Source organism: Rutidosis leptorrhynchoides, chromosome 4 (genome assembly GCF_046630445.1).
Source record: "Rutidosis leptorrhynchoides isolate AG116_Rl617_1_P2 chromosome 4, CSIRO_AGI_Rlap_v1, whole genome shotgun sequence".
Lineage (NCBI taxonomy): Eukaryota > Viridiplantae > Streptophyta > Magnoliopsida > Asterales > Asteraceae > Rutidosis > Rutidosis leptorrhynchoides.
In genome coordinates this window covers 231,621,108-231,636,075 of record NC_092336.1, presented here as the reverse complement: position 1 = coordinate 231,636,075, position 14,968 = coordinate 231,621,108, and the positions used below count along the sequence as shown (strand labels likewise).

At 34.3% G+C, this 14,968-nt stretch overlaps 1 non-coding gene across 1 annotated transcript; it reads left to right on the top strand.

Moving 5' to 3' along the window:
* Positions 1-2,956: 2,956 nt before the first annotated feature.
* Positions 2,957-3,063, top strand: LOC139845862 (small nucleolar RNA R71). Its single transcript, XR_011758616.1, has one exon. It is a non-coding gene; the product is annotated as a small nucleolar RNA R71 (small nucleolar RNA).
* The last annotated feature ends 11,905 nt before the right edge of the window (positions 3,064-14,968 follow it).

Genomic DNA, 14,968 nt, shown 5'->3' with positions numbered 1-14,968 from the left:
TTACAGTAAATCGGGTAAAACTGATTAGTTTAGTCCAAAGCAAAAGTACCTGCAATAATCTTGTACAAGTATGTGATATATGTTTTGAAGAACTTGGTAAATTCTTCCCACACTTAGCTTTTATTTATTCTTTTCTTTGCCTTTTTATTCTCCTTTATTCCATTTTAAATGAATTCAAGCGTTTTGGGTTGTTTCTTCATTTATGTTCTCTCCGAGGTAACAATAATTTCGGTATTATAACCTAGTTTTATCGTTCATAAATATGTATAAACATGATTTTGAATTCATTTAGTTAAAAATTTTTCAATTAAACTAAGTGTAAACCTGAGAGAATTTATAACCCTTCCCCACACTTGAGATCTTGCAATGCCCTCATTTGCAAGAAATTAGTAAAAATTTAAATTAATGAGGGTGATTAGTGTAGAAAAATGATTAAAAATACCGAGTTTGCAAACATATTGTTTTATATCACATTTGATATTTTACGTCTTGTCGTTAAAATTAGTAGCTTTTGCTGAACTTAATGTCAGTCTTTGAAAGTGCGCTGTTTTACCCTGTTTTATACATAAGATAAACTACAAACATATATAATATATATTTTTGAAGTTTGGTATATAACCCCACGTTCATATAATATTTTTGGCATACTTTAGATCAATAATATTAAAATAATGATAACAAAATTTTTCGCCCCGTCCTTGGGTAAAGCAATTTCGGTTCCATGACCTAGTCTTTAACTTACGACGAATTTTAGAAATCATTTTTTTTAAACTTAATGAAATAAAGTAAATTTTGTTTTTAAATTCACACAAAACTTAAATTTAAAAATGCATATAAATTTCATATAAAACCTATAAAACAAAAAATTTAGAATGAGGGGAGAAAACTAGTTCTTTATTGTTTGCTAGTGGAAAAGACGAATCAGATTCCATTCTCGGAACTACACGAGAACAGAACAACTAACTCTAGACAGCATTTTCTTTTTAGAACATTTGAATCTCCCCACACTTAGGTAGCTGTGGTGTCGAAATTGTGATTAACTTCATCGTCAATTTCTCTTGGACCATAATCAACTTGCATATCTGTGACTTTTGCTTTAAGCCATTGGTCAGATTCCTGTGTAATATTCACAAATTCAACTAGTTTCGCCTTTTCTTTAGGCGATAGATTGGATACTAACCGGTTACATAACTTAGAGTTCCCCTTGGTTCTAGCAACGCGAATCTATTTAATAAGTTTCTTCATTGAAATGTTAATAACGGGGTCATTTAATTTCGTATCAACAACGGGGTTCTTTGTTATCAGGTCATCATTAGGTGTTATTTCATTTTCCCCACACTTAGGCGTTTTATTATTGTTAAGCACTACCGTTGGAGCTGGTAAAACAATATGGTTTTTACCAATCATTTTTATTGGTTCAACGGTTTTGGTTGGTGGAGATTTAGACTTTCGATTCACAAAGGTGATCTATTTTTCACCATTACTAAGTGTCATTCTACCTTCTGTTACATCAATAAACGCCCCGGTGGATGCTAAGAATGGTCAACCTAAAATTAGAGGAATGTTTGACTCCTCTTCTATGTCAATAACAACAAATTCAACTAGAAAGGTTAAATTACCCACTTGAACGGGTAGGTTGTCAGCAATTACAACTGGGTGCCTAATGATTTGATCGAAGAGTCGAACACTCATTTCCGTTGGACTTAACTCACCTACTCCTAATCTCTTATATAACGAAAGAGGCATAATACTCAGACTCGCACCTAAATCTGCTAGTGCATCATACATGACATAATCATTAAGTAGACAAGGAACAATAAATTTACCCGGATCACCCAAACTGGCTGGAAGTTTTGGTGGAACTGTCTTCACCGGGTTTATTTTTATGGTTTTTGTTTCTTGTATTTTTTTATTCTTCTTCTTCTGTCCAGAGGTATCACAAACTTTATTACCTATCACTTGCTCATACTCAACTCCTTTTCTTGGAAATGGGTTGGTTGGTCTGTATGGTGCCACCACTGGCTTTACATACTCGGGTGGTGGTGGTGGTGGTGGTGGTGTTGTAACTTCTTCATTGTTACTCACATCGAAAACCTTCTCATCTTCTGATGATGTTTTTTCAGAATTCGTTGATACCATATTAACATTCTCATTTCGAGGATTTACTTCAGTATCACTCGGTAACTTTCCTTGTTCCCTCTCACTCATCATGCTAGCAAGAGTACCTACGTGTTTTTCTAGATTCAAAATGAAAGCTTGTTGAGTTCTTAATGACTGATCAAACCTCTCATTTGTTTGGGTTTGAGATGTAATAAATTGTGTTTGAGATTCCATTAGCTTTGTCATCATTTCTTCAAGATTTGGCTTTTTCTCTTCGGTTTGTTATGGTAGTTTATACAATCCAGGTCTTTGTTGATTGAAAGTGTTGTTTTAAGTTGGTTGGTTATTTGGACCTTGTTGGTTATACGAGTTATTGTTGGGTCCATTTGGATTGTAAAGAATGTTTTAATATCAATTGAAGTTTGGCCTTGGCGGTTGATAATTATTTTGATAATTATTTCCCGGCCTTTGGTTCATGTAGGAAACATTCTCTCGTTGTTTCATCGTTTGCTCAATGTGACAATCTTTCGTTAAGTGTGGTCCACCGAATTGCTCACAGCTGATTTGTATTGCGTGAATATCTTTATTCATCTTTTCCATTCGTCTCTCGAAAGCATCTATTTTTGCGGAAACGGAATCAAAGTCATGGATAGAATCGGCTCTAGCCGCTTTAGATGAATGAAATATATCTTTTTCCTGATGCCACTCATGAGAGTGGGAGGCTGTATTATCAATTATCTTGTGAGCTTCGGTTGCGGTTTTCTTCATAATGGAACCACCAGCTGCTGTGTCGATGTCTTTTTATGTGGTAATATCGTATCCTTGGTAGAATATTTGTACTATTTGATAGGTGTCTAAGCCATGTTGAGGACATCCTCTCATCAACTTTTCAAATCTTGTCCACGCTTCATATAAAGTTTCATTTGGCTTTTGCGCGAACGTAACAATTTCTCCTTAAAGTCTCACGGCTTTAGATGCCGGAAAGAATCTTTTAAGAAATTTCTCAACTAAAACATCCCATGTGTCAATCGCCCCTTCAGGTAACGATCCTAACCAATCTTTGGCTTCTCCCTTTAAAGTCCAGGGAAACAACATGAGATAGATTTGTTCATCCTCAACTTCTCTAAGTTTGAATAGAGTACAGATCCTATTAAAGGTTCGAAGATGTTCATTTGGATCTTCTTTTGGCGTACCACTATATTGGTATTGATTAGTTACCATGTGTAGGATTTGTCCTTTGATTTCATAATCTGGCGCATTAATGTCTGGCTTAACAATGGCGTGACCTTGGCCCGTGTGTGTGGCTCTCATTCGATCTTCCATACTTAGAGGTTCCGTTACTTTCATAATTGAATTTGTTGAATACGAATCACTAGAGGATTCTGATTTAACGGCGACAATATTGGCTAGATGTCTTGATAGAGTTACAGGTGGTGAACGTATGAAAGGTGGTGAACGTTTTGCTCGGTGCATTCACTGAATATCCTATTAGTTATAAAAAAAATTATATAAGTTATCAAATTAATAGACTTTTCTGATTTTGTCCACGTTTTGAATAGCCAATAGATGCAGCAGGTAGCCAGGACCCTTTAAATCGGAAGCCCAAAACTCGACACTAATAAATCCAACTATTACTACGAATCAGAAAATTTTGGATGTCTATCAATTTAACCGCTTAAAATAATTTTTCGTCGAAATTTTGAAGATAAAATCTATGTCCTAAAAACTAGAGCGTCGAGAAATAAGAGGAAGAAAAAGAGTGCGTCGAAAAACGTCGAAAAACAAACAGTCGAAAAATAAAAATAAGAAAATAAAGCGTCGAAACTTAGAATTCTAAAAACTAAATATTAAAACTTGCGTCTAAAGGTATTGAAGCTTAAAGGAATTCTATATCCAAAACGGCAATAACTTAATTAGGTACTAAAGTCTATTTAAAACTAAAGCGATAAGCGACGTCGTAAAATTCTAAAGCGTCTAAATCTTAATCTAAAGAAAAAATGCACTTAAGGGATTTTACGGCAATGCCTAAAAATCTAGAAATAACTACGGTAAAAACTAGCCTTAAAACTAATTACGAACGATAAAAATACAAATTATAACTAAAATGATAAAAATACAAATTTTATAAAAATATTATTTTTATATTATTATTTTATAAAAGTATTAATTTTATAAATTAATAAAACTAATTAAAACTTAAAAATACAAATTTAATTAAAGACTAAAACTAATTAATATTTAATTAAAACCTAATCTTAATTAATTAATAATAATAATAAAACTAAAGCCCTAACTGTGTAATTAATGTTGTATTAAGTTTCAGTCTGGCAGGCTCCGCGAGTGCGGATATTTTCTGCCCAAAAGCTCCGCGAGTGTGGAGTAAAGTAGATTCAGATGATTGCAGGTTCAAAATCGCAGTTTCAGATTTTATTTTTTTATAACCCAAATTATAAATACAAAATATTTTTATGAAATAAGAAATAATATATTTTTACAAAAATATAGTTTACAAAAATATAGCGTTTTTCACCGAGTCCCCGGCAGCGGCGCCAAAAACTTGATGTGTGCGAGGTGTAGTACGAAATAGTATTATTTTTAATATGAAATACGGCGTAATATGATACAAGTTTTATGTATTTATATAGATGGGATATACCTAAACCTTGCTACAACACTTATAGGCAGTGTACCTAATCATAGAGTAGTGTAGTTTTTAGTAAGTCCGGTTCGTTCCACAGGGAGCTAGCTGATTTTAACGCTATATTTTTAACAACTATACTTATATATTATATATATATATATATATATATATATATATATATATATATATATAATTATATATAGTAATAATAATATATAAAAGGGAGAGTTTTTACCGTTTAATGACCGGTTTGTCGATTTTAAATAAAGCGTAAAGATAAATGACGATAATATAAATGACAGAATTTAAATTACGATAAAGTAAATTGCAGTAATTAAAATGACAGTAAATAAAGGTACGATGAAATATGAAATAAAAGTATTATGCTTATTTAAACTTCCGTAATCATGATGTTTGACGTTTTAATTTTAATTTATTTATCTGGGTTAATTGTCCTTTGTCCTAGATTTATTTGATACCTATCTTTTGTCCATAATAGTCCATCGGTCATAATTATAAAATGATCGTCAAATTAACCTTATTCCCGAAGTCAAATATTCCAACTAATTAGGGATTCGAACTGTAACAAGGTTTTAATACTTTGTTTAATGATTACACCAGGTTATTGAAATGTCCCGTTCATATTGATTATAAACGTTCCATATTAATTGATTTCGTCGCGAGGTTTTGACCTCTATATGAGACGTTTTTCAAAGACTGCATTCATTTTTAAAACAACCATAACCTTTATTTTATCGATAAAGGTTTAAAAAGCATTACATAGATTATCAGATAATGATAATCTAAAATATACCGTTTACACACGCCCATTACATAATGATTTACATTAAGAATATATTACATCAAAAATAAGTTTCTTGAATGCAGTTTTTACACAATATCATACAAGCATGGACTCCAAATCTTGTCCTTATTTTAGTATGCAACAGCGGAAGCTCTTAAAAATCACCTAAGAATAAACATGCTTAAAACGTCAACAAAAATGTTGGTGAGTTATAGGTTTAACCTATATATTATTAAATCATAATAATAAACCACAAGATTTCATATTTCAATATACATCCCATACATAGAGATAAAATTCATTCATATGGTGAACACCTAGTAACCGACATTAACAAAATGCATATAGAATATCCCCATCATTCCGGAACACCCATCGGACATGATAATTTTGAAGTACTAAAGCATTCCAAATTCCAGAATGGGGCTTGTTAGGCCCAATAGATCTATCTTTAGGATTCACGTCAATTTGGGGGTCTGTTCCCAAATTCTTAGGCTACCAAGCTAAAAAGGGGCATATTCGGCTTCGATCATTCACCCATATAATGTAGTTTCATTTGCTTGTGTCTATTTCGTAAAACATTTATAAAATTTGCATGTATTCTCATCCCAAAATATTAGATTTTAAAAGTGGGACTATAACTCATCGTTAGTCGTTACATGTATATGCATTTTAACTGAGTCGTTAAATCATCGTTAGTCGTTACATGTAAATGTTGTTTTGAAACCTTTAGGTTAACGATCTTGTTAAATGTTGTTAATCCATTGTTTATTATATCAAATGAGATGTTAAATTATTACATTATCATGATATCATGATGTATTAATATATCTTAATATGATATATATACATTAAAATGTCGTTACAACGATAATTGTTACATATATGTCTCGTTTCGAAATCCTTAAGTTAGTAGTCTAGTTTTTACATATGTAGTTCATTGTTAATATACTTAATGATATGTTTACTTATCATAATATCATGTTATCTATATATATATATATATATATATATATATATATATATATATATATATATATATATATATATATATATATATATATATATATCCATATATATGACATCATATAGTTTTTATAAGTTTTAACGTTCGTGAATCACCAGTCAACTTGGGTGGTCAATTGTCTATATGAAACCTATTTCAATTAATCAAGTCTTAACAAGTTTGATTGCTTAATATGTTGGAAACACTTAATCATGTAAATATCAAATTCATTAAATATATATAAACATGGAAAAGTTCGGGTCACTACAGTACCTACCCGTTAAATAAATTTCGTCCCAAAATTTTAAGCAGTTGGAGGTGTTGACGTATCTTCCGGAAATAAGTGCGGGTATTTCTTCTTCATCTGATCTTCTCGTTCCCAGGTGAACTCAGGTCCTCTACGAGCATTCCATTGAACCTTAACAATTGGTATCTTGTTTTGCTTAAGTCTTTTAACCTCACGATCCATTATTTCGACGGGTTCTTCGACGAATTGTAGTTTTTCATTGATTTGGATTTCATCTAACAGAATAGTGAGATCTTCTTTAGCAAAACATTTCTTCAAATTTGAGACATAGAAAGTGTTATGTACAGCTGCGAGTTGTTGTGGTAATTCAAGTCGGTAAACAATTGGTCCGACACGATCAATAATCTTGAATGGTCCAATATACCTTGGATTTACCAAATCAAACAACGCCTTTCCAAGGTGCAACTTTAAGCATGACCATCTCTCCAATTTCAAATTCTATATCTTTTCTTTTAATGTCAGCGTAACTCTTTTGTCGACTTTGGGCGGTTTTCAACCGTTGTTGAATTTGGATGATCTTCTCGGTAGTTTCTTGTATTATCTCCGGACCCGTAATCTGTCTATCCCCCACTTCACTCCAACAAATCGGAGACCTGAACTTTCTACCATAAATTTCTTCAAACGGCGCCATCTCAATGCTTGAATGGTAGCTGTTGTTGTAGGAAAATTCTGCTAACGGAAGGTGTCGATCCCAACTGTTTCCGAAATCAATAACACATGCTCGTAGCATGTCTTCAAGCATTTGTATCGTCCTTTCGTTCTGCCCATCAGTTTGTGGATGATAGGCAGTACTCATGTCTAGACGAGTTCCTAATGCTTGCTGTAATGTCTGCCAGAATCTTGAAATAAATCTGTCATCCCTATCAGAGATAATAGAGATTGGTATTCCATGTCTGGAGACGACTTCCTTCAAATACAGTCGTGCTAACTTCTCCATTTTGTCATCTTCTCTTATTGGCAGGAAGTGTGCTGATTTGGTGAGACGATCAACTATTACCCAAATAGTATCAAAACCACTTGCAGTCCTTGGCAATTTAGTGATGAAATCCATGGTAATGTTTTTCCATTTCCATTCTGGGATTTCGGGTTATTGAAGTAGACCTGATGATTTCTGATGCTCCGCTTTGACCTTAAAACACGTCAAACATTCCCCTACGTATTTAGCAATATCGGCTTTCATACCCGACCACCAAAAATGTTTCTTGAGATCCTTGTACATCTTCCCCGTTCCAAGATGTATTGAGTATCTGGTTTTATGAGCTTTTCTAAGTACCATTTCTCTCATATCTCCAAATTTTGGTACCCAAATTCTTTCAGCCCTATATCGGGTTCTGTCTTCCCGAATATTAAGATGCTTCTTCGATCCTTTGGGTATTTCATCCCTTAAGTTTCCCTCTTTAAAAACTCCTTGTTGCGCCTCCTTTATTTGAGTAGTAAGGTTATTGTGAATCATTATATTAATAGCTTTTACCCGAATGGGTTCTCTATCCTTTCTGCTCAAGGTGTCGGCTACCACATTTGCCTTCCCGGGTGGTAACGAATCTCAAAGTCATAATCATTCAATAATTCAATCCATCTGCGCTGCCTCATGTTCAGTTGTTTCTGATTAAATATGTGTTGAAGAATTTTGTGGTCGGTATATATAATACTTTTGACCCCATATAAGTAGTGCCTCCAAGTCTTTAATGCAAAAACAACCGTGCCTAATTCCAAATCATGCGTCGTATAATTCTGATCGTGAATCTTCAATTGTCTAGATGCATAAGCAATTACTTTCATTCCTTACATTAATACAGAACCGAGACCTTGCTTTGAGGCGTCACAATATATCACAAAATCATCATTCCCTTCAGGTAATGACAATATAGGTGCCGTAGTTAACTTTTTCTTTAACAATTGAAACGCTTTTTCTTGTTCATCCTTCCATTAAAATTTCCTCCCTTTATGCGTTAATGCAGTCAAGGGTTTTGCTATTTTGGAAAAATTTTGGATAAATCTCCTGTAATAACCAGCTAGCCCTAAAAATTGGCGTATGTGCTTCGGAGTTTTCGGGGTTTCCCACTTTTCAACGGTTTCAATCTTTGCTGGATCCACCTGAATACCTTTTTTGTTCTCTATGTGACCGAAGAATTGAACTTCTTCCAACCAAAATGCACACTTTGAAAACTTAGCATATAGTTTTTCCTTTCTTAACAACACTAGCACTTTTCTCAAATGTTTTTCATGCTCTTGGTCATTCTTTGAGTAAATAAGTATGTCATCGATGAAAACAATGACAAACTTATCAAGGTATGGTCCACACACTCGGTTCATGAGGTCCATGAACGCAGCTGGTGCGTTAGTCAACCCAAACGGCATAACCATAAACTCGTAATGACCGTAACATGTCCTAAAAGCAGTCTTTAGAATATTATCCTCCTTCACCCGCATTTGATGATACCCATAACATAAATCAATCTTCGAATAAACCGACGAGCCTTGTAGTTGATCAAATAAGTCATCGATTCTCGATTGTGGGTAGCGGTTCTTGATGGTAAGTTTGTTCAACTCTCGGTAGTCGATACATAACCTAAAGGTACCATCCTTCTTCTTGACAAACAAAACAGGAGCTCCCCACGGTGATGTGCTTGGTCGAATGAAACCACGCTCTAAAAGTTCCTGTAACTGACTTTGTAATTCTTTCATTTCACTGGGTGTGAGTCTGTATGGAGCACGAGCTATTGGTGCAGCTCCTGGTACAAGGTCTATTTGAAATTCAATGGATCGATGTGGGGGTAATCCCGGTAATTCTTTCGGAAATACATCGGGAAATTCTTTTGCGACAGGAACATCACTGATGTTCTTTTCTTCAGGTCTAACTTCCTTGATGTGTGCTAGAATTACGTAACAACCTTTTCTTATTAGTTTTTGCGCCTTCAATCTACTAATAAGATTTAATTTCGCATTGTTCTTCTCTCAGCACACCATTAAAGGTTTTCCCTTTTCACGCATAATGCGAATCGCATTTTTGTAACAAACGACCTCTGCTCTCACCTTTTTCAACCAGTCCATACCAATTATTACATCAAAACTCCCTAACTCGACTGGTATTAAATCAATTTTAAATGTTTCATCCCCCAGTTTAATTTCTCTATCCCGACATATATTATATGCTGAAATTAATTTACCGTTTGCTAATTCGAGTAAAAATTTACTATCCAAAGGTGTCAATGGGCAACTTAACTTAGCACAAAAATCTCTACTCATATAGCTTCTATCCGCACCCGAATCAAATAAAACATAAGCAGATTTATTATCAATAAGAAACGTACCCGTAACAAGCTCCGGGTCTTCCTGCGCTTCTGCCTTATTAATATTGAAAACTCTTCCGCGGCCCTGTCCATTAGTATTCTCCTGATTTGGGCAATTACTTCTAATGTGGCCCGGTTTTCCACATCCATAACAAACAAAGGCAGCGTTACTTGCTTCGCCACTATTTGTTCCTTTAGTTCTGTTAAACTTTGGTCCGTAGACCTCACACTTTTTCGCACCATGGCCAGTTCTTTTACACTTGGTGCAAAATGTCGTGCAGAACCCATTCTGGTGGTACTCTTCACACCTTTGGCATTTTTGGTTTTTGTTGCCGTTGTTGTTATTGAGGTTGTTGTTGGGATTGTTATTGTTGTTGGAACGGTTGTTGTAGTTGTTGTTGTTGTTGTTGGGACGTTTGTTGTAGCTATTGTTAGGATTGCGGTTATTGTTGCGATTGTTGTTGCGGTTGTGGTTGTAATTGTTGTTGTTGTTGTTGTTGTATTGGTGACCCTTGTCACTGGTTTCTTCCCACTTTCTCTTGAGTTGTTTCGTGTTGGCTTCTTCGGCCGCCTGCTCTTTAATTCTTCCCTCAATCTGATTTATGAGTTTATGAGCCATTCGACTTGCCTTTTGTATGGAAGCGGGCTCATGTGAACTCACATTTTCTTGAATCCTTACTGGTAACCCTTTTATAAACGCGTTGATCTTCTCTTCTTCATCTTCGAATATTCCTGGACATAATAGGCACAACTCTGTGAATCGTCGTTCATGTGTGGTAATGTCGAACCCTTGTGTTCGTAACTCTCTAAGCTCTACCTTGAGCTTATTGACTTCGTTTCTAGGACGGTACTGCTCGTTCATCAATTGCTTGAATGCCGACCACGGTAGTGCGTAAGCAGCATTTTGTCCTACCTGTTCAAGATAGGTGTTCCACCACGTTAACGCAGTACCTGTGAAGGTACGCGTAGCGTACTTAACTTTGTCCTCTTCAGTACACTTACTTATGGCAAACACCAATTCGACTTTCTCGGTCTACCGTTTCAATCCAATTGGTCCTTCAGTTCCATCAAATTCCAAAGGTTTGCAGGTAGTGAATTCTTTGTAGGAGCATCCTACACGATTTCTTGTGGAATTAGTTCCACTGCTAGATCAAGAGTTATTGTTATTTTGCATCGCAGCCTGTACTGCGGCTATGTTTTCTGCAAGGAAAACACGAAAGTCTTCCTCGCTCATGTTCAAATTCTGACGAGTCGCCGGTGCCATTTCCTTCAAAAATAGCCAAAAGAATTGAGTTAATCATATAGAATTTTAAGAGTAGTCAATAGTATTTCGTAGCATAATATGAACTCATTTATAAAAGCTTTTTCTTCATATTAGCGTTTTATAAGTTTAAATTCGGGTACTACCTACCCGTTAAGTTCATACTTAGTAGCTAATATACAATTCAACTACTACAATTCCATATGAAAAACTGATTATAATAATATATCACATACGAATATTCTTCAAACTTACAACTTCGTTATATTACATATAACATGAAATATAGTACACTTTGATACAGGACAGTTTTGAAGATAAATCTGTTAATACGCAAGTTGTTCAGCAAAGGAAATAAATACACGTAATTCATAAGTCAAGAAACAAGTCATGCATTCTGGTTTTACTAAGACGACTTCCCATCCTTGGTCTTGTGGAAAATAACCGTTATGACCATTGGCTAGGCAGCATGTTGTAATGTTGTCAAAAGGACGAGGGTTTCGTAATATCCAACAGCTCCGTAATAATCTAAAAACCTTGTTTCTCACCCCAACTACCAAATCCGTCACTTGTGGGAAGGTTTTATTTAAAATTTGTAACCCGATATTCTTTTTCTCACTTTGGTAAGAAGAAAACATCACTAACACGTAAGTATAACATGCTTCTTTATGTTGCATGTTAGAAGCTCTTTCTAACTCATGAAATCCTATATTGGGATATGTTGAGTCAAAATAGGTTCTTAACCCGTAGCGTAAAATTGCATTTGGGTTCCCCGTATTTAACGCTTTAAAGAAAATTATAGTCTCCCCAATGTGATATACCCCACCTATCAAAGGAAAGCCTTATATAAACTAAGGCATTTCTGGAAAGTCTTTCAAATGTTTGACAAGTTAATTTTGCCATAACTAAATGTACTGATGAATTCTGACCGACTCTAGACAAGATCTCCTCAATCATATCCTCTGGTAGGTCTTCTAAAATATTCGATTGTCTACCCTTAACGTCCATTTTGTTTTTATACTGTAAAATAGACAAGGATTAGATTCGTAAAAGATAATTAACAAACAATACAAGCAATTTTTACATAGAACATAAAAGTACAAGCACACAACAATACATATAATACACAACATGATTACAACCCTCTAATCTAAATCACTGGTTTCTTCTTCTTCGGACTTGGTTCGTTTTCCTAATTTTCTAGGGATATATGATGTTCCTCTAACACGAGCCGTCGTTTTCCACAATGGTTTAGAAAAACCTGGTGGTTTAGAGGTTCTCGGGTTATTGTTACAATTTAGGAAATACGGACGTTGCCGATACATATAAAGTTCATCGGGGTTGGAATCAGGTTTCTCTATTTTTATACCTTTTCCCTTATTATTTTCTTTTGCCATATTAAATTGGGTCGGGTAATTTCTATAACATCATCGGAATCCTTATCGGGATCTGATGCATCAGAAAATTGGTAATCTTCCCAATATTTTGCTTCCTCGGCGGAAACACCATTGACCATTTTTAACTTTGGTCCGTGGGTTGATGATTTTCTTTTATTTAATCGATTTACTGTAGGTATCAATATTTCTTCCTCTGGAATCTCTTCTTCTTCCGGTTCCTCCTCTTCCGGTTCCTCCTCTTCTGATTCCTCTTCTTCCGGTTCCTCTTTTTCCGGTTCCTCTTCTGGAATTTGTGAAGCTCCCCAAATTATGTTCGACTCTTCATTATTATTAGGTGAGTCGATGGGATTTGTACTAGTGATAGACATCTATCACACAATATCAAACACATTAAGAGGTTAATATATCACATAATATTTACAAATTAATAATATATAGTTTCCAACAAAAGTGTTAAGCAATCGTTTTTAAAGAAAACACGGTCGAAGTCCAGACTCACTAATGTATCCTAACAAACTCGATATGACACACTAATGAAAATTTCTAGTTCTTTAAGACCAACGCTCGGATACCAACTGAAATGTCCCATTCATATTGATTATATACGTTCCATATTAATTGATTTGGTCACGAGGTTTTGACCTCTATATGAGACGTTTTTCAAAGACTGCATTCATTTTTAAAACAACCATAACCTTTATTTTATCAATAAAGGTTTAAAAAGCATTACATAGATTTTCAAATAATGATAATCTAAAATATACCGTTTACACACGACCATTACATAATGGTTTACATTAAGAATATATTACATCAAAAATAAGTTTCTTGAATGCAGTTTTTACACAATATCATACAAGCATGGACTCTAAATCTTGTCCTTATTTTAGTATGCAACAACGGAAGCTCTTAAAAATCACCTGAGAATAAACATGTTTAAAACGTCAACACAAATGTTGGTGAGTTATAGGTTTAACCTATATATTATCAAATCATAATAATAGACCACAAGATTTCAAATTTCAATATACATCCCATACATAGAGATAAAATTCATTCATATGGTGAACACCTGGTAACCGACATTAACAAGATGCATATAGAATATCCCCTATCATTCCGGGACACCCATCGGACATGATAATTTCGAAGTACTAAAGCATTCCAAATTCCAGAATGGGGCTTGTTGGCCCAATAGATCTATCTTTAGGATTCGCGTCAATTTGGGGGTATGTTCCCAAATTCTTAGGCTACCAAGCTAAAAAGGGACTTATTCGGCTTCGATCATTCACCCATATAATGTAGTTTCATTTACTTGTGTCTATTTCGTAAAACATTTATAAAATTTGCATGTATTCTCATTCCAAAATATTAGATTTTAAAAGTGGGACTATAACTCACTTTCACAGATTTTTACTTCGTCGGGAAGTAAGACTTGGCCACTGGTCGATTCATGAACCTATAACAAATATGTACATAAATATCAAAGTATGTTCAAAATATATTTACAACATTTTTAATACGTTTTAATGTTTTAAGTTTATTAAGTCAGCTGTCCTCGTTAATAACCTACAACTAGTTGTCCATAGTTAGATGTACAAAAATAAATCGATATATATTATCTTGGATCAATTTACGACCCAGTGTATACATGTCTCAGGCTAGATCACAACTCAAAGTATGTATATTTTTGGAATCAACCTCAACCCTGTATAGGTAACTCCAACATTACTGCATATAGAGTGTCTATGGTTGTTCCAAATAATATGTATACATGGGTCGATATGATATGTCAAAATATTTGCATACGTATCTATGGTATCCCAAGATTACATAATATATTAGAATACATGTATAATACAATATAAGTTAGCTAAGATATGATTTGTATAGAATTTTTTCAATATTTCCCGTAGCTACAACAATCAAAAAAATATCCAATCTTGTTTTACCCATAACTTCTTCGTTTTAAATCCGTTTTGAGTGAATAAAATTGCTATGGTTTCATATTGAACTCTATTTTATGAATCTAAACAGAAAAAGTACAGGTTTATAGTCAGAAATACAGGTTACATGTGAAATGTCCCGTTCTTATTGATTAAAAACGTTCCATATTAATTGATTTCGTTGCGAGGTTTTGACCTCTATATGAGACGTTTTT